Raw genomic sequence first — 11,549 nt, 5'->3', positions numbered from 1 at the left:
TATCTAAGTAGATTGCTTTGCAACCTTCTCCTCGGCCATCTTCTTTTTTAATCCTTCAACCATTTTCCTTTAATTATTGACATTTTAAACTAAGAACCACAATCACAGTCTAAAGCCCATATCATTAGGTCTGGGTTGTGGCCACTCATGTTATGGGCTACCTATATATTTCTAATAATATTTATAATTAAAGTCTAGACTATACTTTAGTCTGACATTGATGTCTGCAGTTGGTCTATTAGGTTTGCTGACATCAATGTTAGTATGTGGGAGGAAATTGCCTAAGATCAGACAGACTGTGCAGTGCTGGTGAGACCAGCAAGCTTTGAACTTAAGTTTTGAAAAGTACCCTTCAGTTAATACAAAGACCATATTATCCTTATAATCTAATGTTTTTATTTCAGTTTCCTCTTCTGATGATTGGGAAATTCCATTTGAAAGTATCACAGATCTCCAGTGGCTGGGAAGTGGAGCTCATGGGCCTGTGTTTCTTGGCAAGCTCTGTAATGAAAAAGTAGCTGTCAAGAAGGTCAGAGATGTTAAAGAGACAGACATTTGGAACTTAAGGAAACTGAATCACCCAAACATTATAGCCTTCAAGTAGGTTTTCTAGTATTTTTGCATTTTCCCTTGTCTTTCAACTCATTGACTGCAGTGTTTTTTTTGTTTTGTTTTTGTAAAGATACTTTTTTAGAAAATGTTTTTTTTCCTAACATGACTAAAACACAAATTTGTAATATAAGTATATAAGTACTAGCAATAACAATCGACACCAGTACTAAATCTGTCAGACTTTTTAAAATTTAAAACAATAAGTTTTAGACATTCCTGCTAAAAAACAAACATTATTGTTCCCTGGATGTGATCAGTGACAGCTGGGTTTAAAGTCAATTTAAAATTTATCTTTTTAAAAATGTATGCAAAGTATAATTTTCATTATTAATTAACAAAATCTCTAAGCTGTATATTTATCTCTGTATATCATCCTCACCTGTCCCTTAGTATATCCGTTTTTTTTTTTTCTTTTGCCTTGAATAGAATCTTTTTAGTGACAGACCCGTCCATTCTTTAATGTTGTCTTCCCATCACTTTCTCCTTCTGCCTCTTCCTTTTTTCTGGTACTGTTCCTTGAAGAGAGAGTCTTTGCAAACACTGAGAACCTTGTAATTGTTCATTAAGTTTTAGTACCCATTTTTTGACTGTAGTCAGCAGGTCATTGTGAGTGTGATCCAGTTTTGAATCTTCTCATAGAAAATAGGTTTTTTTTATTTTGATATAAACCAAAGGATGTGATGGGGTAGGCAGGGAATTAGGTAAATAACTGTACAGGATAGACACAAGACAACATATTTCCTTCTGCATCAGTAAACATTGTCAGATGTAAAATGAGAATATTTTACTTTCTGAAGTTTTGAGTAATTAAGCAGCAGTAAGGACTCACATAAGATTGAAATCTTGATTAGATTGTATCACATTCTTAGTTGTATGGCTTGATAATTTATTTGCACAACTATACATGCTAACTCTGGTTTTTTATCTTAATCCTCTAAATCTGTTTATTTGAATCTTTCTCCAAACCTGTATATTATATTATGAAAGATGTCATAGTAATAGCAATAAGTTTCCTATGCTGAAAGCTGAAGTTTATTTTATTAAAAAAAAAAATTGTTATATTAATTGTCCTATGCAGGAACTTAAACATGCAGATTATATACTACAGTAGCTATGTTCCTTTGTCAGAGATTTTCATTCATACTTGAAAGTGCAGAGAGAAACATCCTTCTTGTTTTAGAAATTCTTTAAATTCTTTAATGATGTAGCGGTAAATTGTTTACGTTTTACCTGAAACTGGGTTTTTCTATTAGTGCAATTAGCTAGAACTAATATGTGTGTTTCTACCTACTTTTGGAATGCTGTCACTACCAACCTCTCAGCAATCATTTTGTGATTATGTTTAAAAAGAATTATTTCAAAAATTGTTTTGTTTCGTTTTGTCTGCAGTGTTCTTGTGGCATCCAATGATATTGTCAGGAACCAGCCGAGAGTGGAATGAAAAAAAAAAAGCACTAAAATGTCATTCGCTGGCACTGTGACCTGAATGGCATCAGAAGTCATTTGAAATAAAAAGTGCAGTGAGATGAAAAAGTAGACATTTGGTAAGTAGCCTGGTGCGATTTCTCCTGCCTAAAAAAAAATAATTTACCTGTATTTTATAATATGACTTTATGGTCTTAGGTGTCCACACTCATAATCACAATAAATTTCCGTACGGATCAATAAAGCAGATATGATTCCTTAAGTTTTCATCATTTTTTGTGTGTTGTTGTTGCTGTAATTTCTTTTTTTCGATAAAGATGTATATATAATTTCAATGACATTGTTATAAAGCCAGTCAGAATAAACATTATAATTGACATTTTAGAACTAAAAATGAGAAATAAGATGTTTAAGATGACCCAAAAATTTAACCAGCAGACACAGCTGTACATTAGTTTTCATGTCTGAAATCTTTGTCATGTGTGATACTTTTATGCAAACAAGGTTTACTACTATTAATTGACTAAAATATGTGCAATATTTACCACACACTCTATATAAATGAAATTTATAAAATCATCAACACACTCCTTAAAAAAAAAGACCATCACCCAAGAATAGTAAATATCTTTCTCTTTTTTTCAGGAGTGCAAAGCTCACAAATCGACCATCATTTAGACAAATTCTCATGCACCTTGAGATTGCCTCTGCTGAATTACTTTGGTTCAGTCGGGAGGACTTTTTGAATCTCTATGAAGTCCTTAACTGAAAGACACAGATTCTGTCACTATCATCAAGATAGTCTAAGAAAGGATCTGAGGTATTTTCATTTTCTAATTACAACATATGGATAAAAAGCCTGCAAACAACATCGCCTAGCGATAACACACTAAGCAAACTTAACCTCTAGACCATCGGAATGTCCAAAAAACATTCTTTTGGTCCAGAGTCATTCGCCTATATGCAAATTATCACCCCAGTGGTCAATTGTCACTGGTTCGAGCCTTGGTCGGGGCAGTCCCTTATTTTCGTCGCATTTAATTCACTACTTTCTCTCATTTAAAGACTTGGTCCCATGTGCTGCTGTTTATTTATATATGTATCATTAAATGTATCCAAATAAGTGTTTCACAAATTTTTGTAATAACACAACATTTTTGCACATAGGAATAATTTAGCTTAACATTTATCTTATTTTTAATGGTAGAATGTTCCTCACATGTAAAATATATATTTTGAAACACATTTTCTATTTTGTATTAGAATTTATGTTTAGCATAAACTTTGTTATTATAATCAAAATATTGAAAAAAATGACTTTATGACTTTGGGTCCTTGAAGTGCATATCCGGTATCTTATTTAAATTAGAGACCCAGCAGTGGTAGGTAAGTTCAATGCTAACAAATAGATTTTGAACCCAAGAACCAAAGTTTTGTGAAATAATTTTAGATCTTTTCACCTCTTCATTCATAAGTTTAAATACTCCCTAACCTGACCCTTCCTTATTTATGATGTTGATGTTTTATTTTCTGTATGATTATTTTGTATCATTGCAAACATTTAATTTTAGTAATGAATTTTTTTTTATCAGGTGAGAACAATTACTGACTATGTACAATAATAGTAGAAAGAGTATAATTCGTCCAATCATAAAAGTTCTAGAAAAGCTAGATTGACTTGGTAAAAAAACCGACACATAGGTCAGAGTCTGAAGTCACCATGTAAGTAAATTTTCTTGTTGTGTGAGTGTATCTTTATTTCCACAATCTATAGCTCACACTCCACTACCATACCACAAGGGATCCTTGGCCATGTAGACATAAAAAGAAATGAAAAGATAGACTTACAAAAGGAAATAAAGAGGTGGACTTTTAGGCTAAAGGGAAATGACAAGGTAGACATAATGTCAAAGTAAGGGTCCTCAATTGAGGAACTGATAAGACTTGTAATTTACTACACTGTTAAGTAAATATTAACTAGCAATCATAAAGAAAATCTTTATCCATCCATCCATCCCAGTGGCACTACAGCCCATGGAGGGCTCTGGCCTGCTTCAACACATCCTTCCATTCAGATCTCTTCTGGGCCTTTTGTCTCCATGCCCTGACCCCAAGCTGCTTCAGATCTGCTTCTACATCATCAATACATCGCATTCGGGGTATGCCTTTAAGTCGCCTTTTGGTTTTTGTCTGTAAACGATTTTTGCTCCTCTGTTATTTGACATTCTTTTAAGGTGACCTGCCCAACGTAGTCTGTTCTTTTTTATTTCTGTCACTATAGGTGGGTCTTCATACAATTGATATATCTCATGGTTAGTGCGTGTCCTCCACCCTGTTTCATCCTGTATGGCACCATAGATTTTCCTTTCCCAAGTATTAAGTAAATTTTCAGATGTCTTTGTCAGTGTCCAGGTCTCACTTCCATACATTGCTGCTGGTCTTATTATGGTTTTGTATATTATTTTCTTGGTTTTTCTTGAAATTGTTTTGCTCTTAAGTAAATGGTGGGTGCTATAAAATGCCCTGTTGCCTCCTGCTATTCTTTCCTTTATTTCTGTTAGTTTGTCATTTTTGAAATTAGTAGTACTTCCTAGATATTTGAAAGTTTGGACGTTTTCAAATTCGTGGTCTTTGATTTTGATATGCTGTCCCTCTGTTTGATTGTCTCTTGTCATTGCGATGTACTTGGTTTTACTGTCATTGACCTCAAGTCCTGCTGGTCGAGATGCTTCTTCTAGTTGTGTGAAGAATCTAGCGATGTCAGAGGTTTCTTTACCCAATAAGGCAATGTCATCGGCATAAGAAAGGTATTGTAGAGGTTGGCTGTATATTGTCCCTGTTGGTTGTGGACCCATGTTTTCTCTCCTGAAGTAGTTCAGTAGTGATAGTTCCCCTCTGTGTACGTGTATATTTCTTATAACTCTCTCCAGTGTCAAATTGAAAAGCATGCAGGAAAGTGCGTCTCCTTGTCTTAATCCTTGTTTAATCCTAAATTCCTGTGAGTGTTCTCCTTGTATTATGACTTTGCTTTTTGAGTTGTTTAATGTCATATGTATAAGTCTTGTCAGCTTGTTGGGTATTCCAAAATCCTGTAGAGTGTCATATAGGTATTTCCTTCTGATACTGTCATAAGCCATTTTATAGTCTATAAAGAGTGGGTGGATTGGTATGTTGTATTCATGGCATTTTTCTAGTATACATCTTAGTGTGAAGATGTGGTCGGTTGTGGATTTGTTGGGTCTGAAACCACATTGGTAGACACCTAAGATTTCTTCTGAATATTTTCCAAGCCTCTTAGTTATAAGCCTAGACAGTATGTTATAAGCCACATTTAGTAGAGAGATTCCTCTGTAATTACAGCACTTTAACTTTAATCCTTTTTTGTGTATTGGGGTTATAAGAGCCGTTTCCCATTCTGTTGGTATTACTTCTTCTTCCCAAATTCTTGATATTAGTCTGTGTATTTGGGAATGTAAGTCTTTCCCTCCATATTTCATTAGTTCTGCTGTGATTTGGTCCTCTCTTGGTGCTTTGTGATTCTTCATGGTCCTAATTATTTCTGATGTTTCAATGAGTGTTGGAGGGTTCACTAAGGGATCCGGTCCCCCATGTGGCAGTTCATATTCTCCATTGTCTAAATCTTCTGTGGTATTAAGGATCTCCTCAAAGTATTCAGTCCATCTTTCAATTACCCTGCTGTTTTCTGTAATAAGCTGACCATGTGTGATCTAGCTTGAAATCCGTTCTTTTCATCTTTAATTTTCATATACATTCCTCTCATGTCTCCCTCCTTTGCTAGTTCCTCAATTTGAATAATCTTGGACTTTTCCCATTCCCGTTTTTTCTTTCTCACAACTTTTGTGGCCCTTCTTCTTGCTTCATTGTATTGCTGTCTAGTGTTTCTGGTTTCTCTCTGTAGCATTATCATTCGAGCATTGTTTTTCTCTTCTATAATTTGTCTGCATTCATCATCATACCACCCTATTGTCTCGTTCTTTTGTTTAAATCCAACTACCTCTTCTGCTGTTCTTTTGATAGCATGCTTTATTATTTCCCAATGCTCATTTATGTTATTTTCGCTGTCCTTTTCTAATGTTGTCAGTTGCGTTTGGAGTGCCATTCTATAAGTTTCTGCAACAAGTGGATCCTTTGTGAGTTTTTGACTATCATATTGCTGTGCTCTCTGTCTTTGGTAATTGTGTATGGTACTTATTCTTTATCTAAGTTTAGCTTTTACTAGTAGGTGGTCTAAGTCAGCATTAGCTCCTCTGAAACTTCTTACATCTAGTATATCTGATCCATGTCTCTTATCTATGAGTATATGATCTATTTGATTCTGGGTGTTGCCATCAGGTGAGATCCAGGTTACCTTGTGAATATTCTTATGTTGGAATTTTGTGCTGCTGATAGACATTCCTTTTCCTGATGCAAATCCACTAATCTTATGCCATTATTGTTGGTCTCTTCATGTAAGCTTTCTTTGCCAATTATTGGTATGAATGCTGGTTCCTTTCCAATTTTTGCATTGAAATCTCCTAGGACTATTTTGATGTCATGCTTTGGTGCTTCATCATAAATTCTTTCCAGTCCATCATAGAAGGCTTCTTTTGTATTATCATCTGCATCTTCAGTAGGGACATGAACATTGATGAATGATATGTTGAAGAATTTTCCTTTCAAACGTAGTGAGCAGTGTACTGTTCCCTGAAGGAAGGTCTTTGCAAGCCCCGTAGATCTTGTTATATGGCCATAGATTTTAAGCTTGCATTTTTTTTACAATAGTTAGCAGGTCATCATGGGGTCCGATCGCTGCAGTAACCCTGTCTCAAATCTCATGGCTTGTGATGTGGTCTTTGAATGTGATAACTAGGATCCTTCTGTAGCATCTCTATTTCATTGCTAGGATCCTCCTCTCTAGCTCTGCAGTCAGCGTCCAAGACTCGCAAGCATATAAAAATGTGGCCATGACCAGGGAGCACATCAGTCTGATTTTGGTGCTGAGGGCTAAGCCCTTGTCTTTCCATATTATTTTAAGTTTTGAAAGTGCTGCTGTGGACTGTACTATTAGGACCAATAGTTTGGTATTCAGAAAAAGAAAAAGAAATGAATTTTAGAATGTTATACATCTAGTTTTTTTTTAAGAGATAGAGATGAGACAACAAAAATAAAGACACTTTTTTTTTTCTCTTTTGACTTTAGGCCTGACTCTATAAAAAACACAGAAGGGAGCATGACAACCAGGTCTTAGCTGGTACCACCACCTCCTACGAAAATGCATGCCAGGAAGTCTTGTCATTGTCGCAATAACAGCAGAGGGTCTATGAAAGACATTACCTCTCTGCTCAAATCACAATCTACATATGAAGCTTCACTGGACACCCAAACATCAGACAAACTAAACCCTGCAGAGCTTCATCCTACCGACCTATCCTAAGACATTAAACTTTTTGGGACCTGCCACTGCAATCAGGGAGTATCGAAGTGAAGATGAAGCTGATGGGCAAGAGACTAGGTTAACAACATTAAAAAACGTCAAGTTCATTGTAGCAAAAACTCATCCATTTCTGCCGCAAGGCACTCGCCAATCTCAAAACATTCTCCTGTAAGTAAAAGCAGAACTCATCCTATCAAGACAATAACTTTAATGATGTTAGCTTTGGCTGTGATGGTGCCTGCAGTGATGCTACTTGTAGCAGCAAATGCTCATCCCAGGTCAGTGCTAATGTGGAGAGCATATGTGACCTATGCCCAGCCCAAAACAGAACTTGGAAACTATGAGTGAAAAATCCTCTCCGGATATTGACCTCTCATCCCGACCTGAAACCTTTATTTCAATGCTGACATAACAAACAGATGGTTTGGTTATTGTTGTATTTGAAAAACACAAATGTCTACCAAAATTGAGGCCCACTTTCTTCAATTCTTTACAAAGGTAACCTGCAGCATGTTAAAAGGATGAAGTTTGTGATAGGCTTCTTAAAAAGTTGGTTCCAATAAAAATTAAACTTAGTTAATTCATAAGTATCAATTTTAACCAGGTGTAATAGTTTGTATTTCAAATGTCTAATAAGTCCACTTGGGCATTATTTGTTTATTGGGAGCTCTGCTTGATTAGCCAGTGCACTAGGAATTTTGTCTCTTTCATAAAAATGAGCATTTTAACAAATTTCCTTTAAACTTAAAGATGACTCTATTTTAAAAGCTAATTGCATTCAAGGTTTGGGTGGCAGATTGGCTTAGCCAATACACAAGGAACTACTGCATCTTGGTAATAAGCTAATGCACAGGAAAATAGTATTTATTGACTATTGCTAACAACCAATATAAAAAGGATTTTCAGCCAGTGCATGTTTTCAAGAGGGGAAAAGTTCTCTTAAATAAATACACACAATGATTTTGTAGGCAGTTTTCTTTGCTTCTTTTCTCCTCATTTTCATCTTTGCTAATGACACATATATTTGTTTAATAACAATATTTTCTCAAATCTTTGAAATATAAAAAATCATTTGAAACTAACATATCACATTTTTTACAACTGTTTTGTTATGTATCTTAGAACATGGTAACCACTATTGGCAATCCCAGATAATAATAAAAATAGATGCACATTTTTTTCATGTCTTTTTTTTTGCATTCTTAAAAAGAATGTATGCATCCAAAACAGTGTTACCCAACTTAGAGCCTGCAGGCCATATCTGACCCATGATGCAGTGCAGTTTGGCTTTTGAAGCTTCTGCTCATGGTGCAGAGACCAATTTCATTGGACTTGCCTTTTTTTTATGTGGCCCATGACATGTATAAGAAATTCAGCCTTCAGGCTGGAAAAGGTTGGGCAGCACTGACCTAAATCATCCCTTTTGAGTTTTGTCCACATCAATACATGATTTTATTTCCTGTCCAATTTTTCATAGACCTAAAAAACTTGTTGGATTTTTGAAATGTTGATAGAACAGAAAGAAAAAAAAAGTGTTCTTTTTCAGGGTGGGGTGCTCTGTAACCTTAAGTTTTTGGACTAGTATTTAAAAACAGTATTCAGTCCTACAAAAAAGATTAGTTTATTGAGACTTAAAATTGTTTTGTTGTTTTATAAGATCCATTTTAAAAATGTCATCACCTTTAACTTGAATTATTCTCAATATGAAAAACAAAGTGTGAATTATTTTGTCATAGAAACATTTATTACAACATAAACTGAAAAAAAAAGTTAAATATTATATAAATATGGTATATTACAATAGCTCATGATTTTTACTAATGAGTTTCACTTCAGTTTCTCTGTGGCTAATTACTCTTATTTCATACATTTATAAGTGTATATTTGTTTGTATAGAGATTTTTATTTATTTTAACACACATCTTCTTTTCTCTAGAACTGTTATTAAAGTTTACCAGTGACATTTGTATTAGATGTCCAGATGATACTTGTTTTTATTTGACCACATAAATTTGTCATTATTCCATTCATTAGACAAACTGCAAAAGTTTTGCTGGATAAAACTTGCTTCATCAAAACATTGGTTTTGCTGGCTGGACCATCACCTTGATTCTACCTCTTATTGAAAAGAGTTCATCTTAGTTTATGCTTTTGTTTAACTTCTGCACTCTCAAATCTACTAAACGTTAATCATAGAAAAGTACTGAAACATTTTTTTTCTTCTTAGCCATGTCTACTACCATTGTTAAAATAGATACAATTGTGAGGGAGTTTTAAAAATGTAATTTGCTAGATTACTAGCACACAACCACTCATCGAAATTCATTTTAGTGGAAAAGCGGGGGGGGGGGGGACAAAAAAAGTGTTTTCTATGTTGTTGTTATGCTTTATTTTAATTGACATTTATTTTCTCTTGCTATTCATTCTCTAAGTACCAGTATGAAGAAACCAAACAAGCTGCTGAGGGAACATCTGATTAATACTTTTTTATATATATAAATTGTATTTGGTAGCATTTTTTTAGGTTTTTTTTTCTAAAGCATTTATTGTTGACTTAATTTAATATATTCTTTTATCTCAGATTTGTGATTAGCACATTAAAACAAAAACAGTTTTGTAATATGATATATTATTATTCATTACTGTTACTAATCCATATTTTTTTTTTTTTTACATTTAAACACCTTGTATATTGACAGAAGAACTCTTTTGTGTTCTCCTGATTCCTACAATCATTCTAGTGTCTGCCATTTTATTTCTTGTCATTTGTAGAACTAGGATTCAGTTGTTGTTGTGAATTAGTCCTGCCAATGGTTATTTATGTATTTATATAGTTTAACATTTTTTAACAATTATTGTAAAGACAATCTAAATAATGCCTGTCATGTCAGGACTTTATTTATGATTAGATTTTTAAATGTCTAGGTAATTAAGTAAAATTTTAATTGCAATATGTGTGTGTATTAAAGAATAAATGTTATCTTTTGCTTGATGATTATACATAGTCTCGAAGTTCAGCCTAACAGACATACCATACACACTCAGCTTGTTCATAAAATAATAAACAATATGTATGATAAGTTAAAATAAAATATGAATTTAATAGAATAATATTTATACAATAATATCGAAAGGAATAATGTGAATGATAATTTTTCACAAATAAATATAAAGATAAAAAGTCATAAATTCATTGTAAGTAATAACTTAAAAAAGCATAAATAAAGTAAGCACCAATATGTTGCTTGAAAACACTGACTTCAACATCACAGTTTCATATCGTATGCCAAAGATTCGTCTCTGTAATAAGTTCTGTATAAACTGCCAACGGACATCAATCATGATAGCAGCATACTAGAACTGTCATTAACTTCTGACCAACAATACAAAGATGACGACGACAATGTCCAGGGTAATACCAAAAACCCACAGCATTGAATCAACAATGAAATAATTAACTGAAACCCTATAAAAATAACAGACAATCTCTAAAACTAGAAATACGAACGAATCCGTTTAAAGAATATCGTTAGAGTATAAAATACAACTCACCCTAAACAGAGGTCAAATAGTCCTAACAAGAATTAATCCAAGGCAATATGGTAATGCTGACCAGTAGTATAAAACCAAGATTCATTCAGGACCTCAAAAAGTACATCTTGTCTATCAATTACAATAAGGCGAAAATGCCCCCAAAATAAGAGCTGATAAATTACGTCACTCATGACAATGGGACAAGGAATAAAATGTTGCACAAAATATTAATACCATGAATGACGTCATCGCCTACAGAAGAAAGTGGCGCTATTTGATAGTGTACATTTTTACAAATATACTCAACAACATTACTAACTGCGACAAGCATAATTTGGGCAGTCTTAACTACATTGAATCACGTACATAAGTGTTTATAGTGTATATGGTCTTATCAAGTAGATCTGTAATGAAACTTGTAGAAGGTAGATATCTCCACAAAAGCTATGGGTAGGTTCTCCTGGCTCCACTAACACAAATGTTATCAGTAAGTTCTATACTTCTTCTTCTTCGTTCTCATTTTATGTTAAAGTGTTCAGATGAC

General features: G+C 33.9%; 1 long non-coding RNA gene across 1 annotated transcript; it reads left to right on the top strand.

The window, feature by feature from the left end:
• Positions 1-407: 407 nt before the first annotated feature.
• LOC129922174 (uncharacterized) lies at positions 408-11,339 on the top strand. The gene is made up of 5 exons (XR_008774155.1): positions 408-600; positions 2,002-2,156; positions 2,683-2,857; positions 3,630-3,759; positions 7,237-11,339. It is a non-coding gene; the product is annotated as an uncharacterized LOC129922174 (long non-coding RNA).
• Positions 11,340-11,549: the final 210 nt, after the last annotated feature.

Source organism: Biomphalaria glabrata, chromosome 12, assembly GCF_947242115.1.
Source record: "Biomphalaria glabrata chromosome 12, xgBioGlab47.1, whole genome shotgun sequence".
Lineage (NCBI taxonomy): Eukaryota > Metazoa > Mollusca > Gastropoda > Planorbidae > Biomphalaria > Biomphalaria glabrata.
The sequence above is the reverse complement of the archived record's forward strand: the minus strand, read 5'-3'. Positions and strand labels throughout refer to the sequence as shown.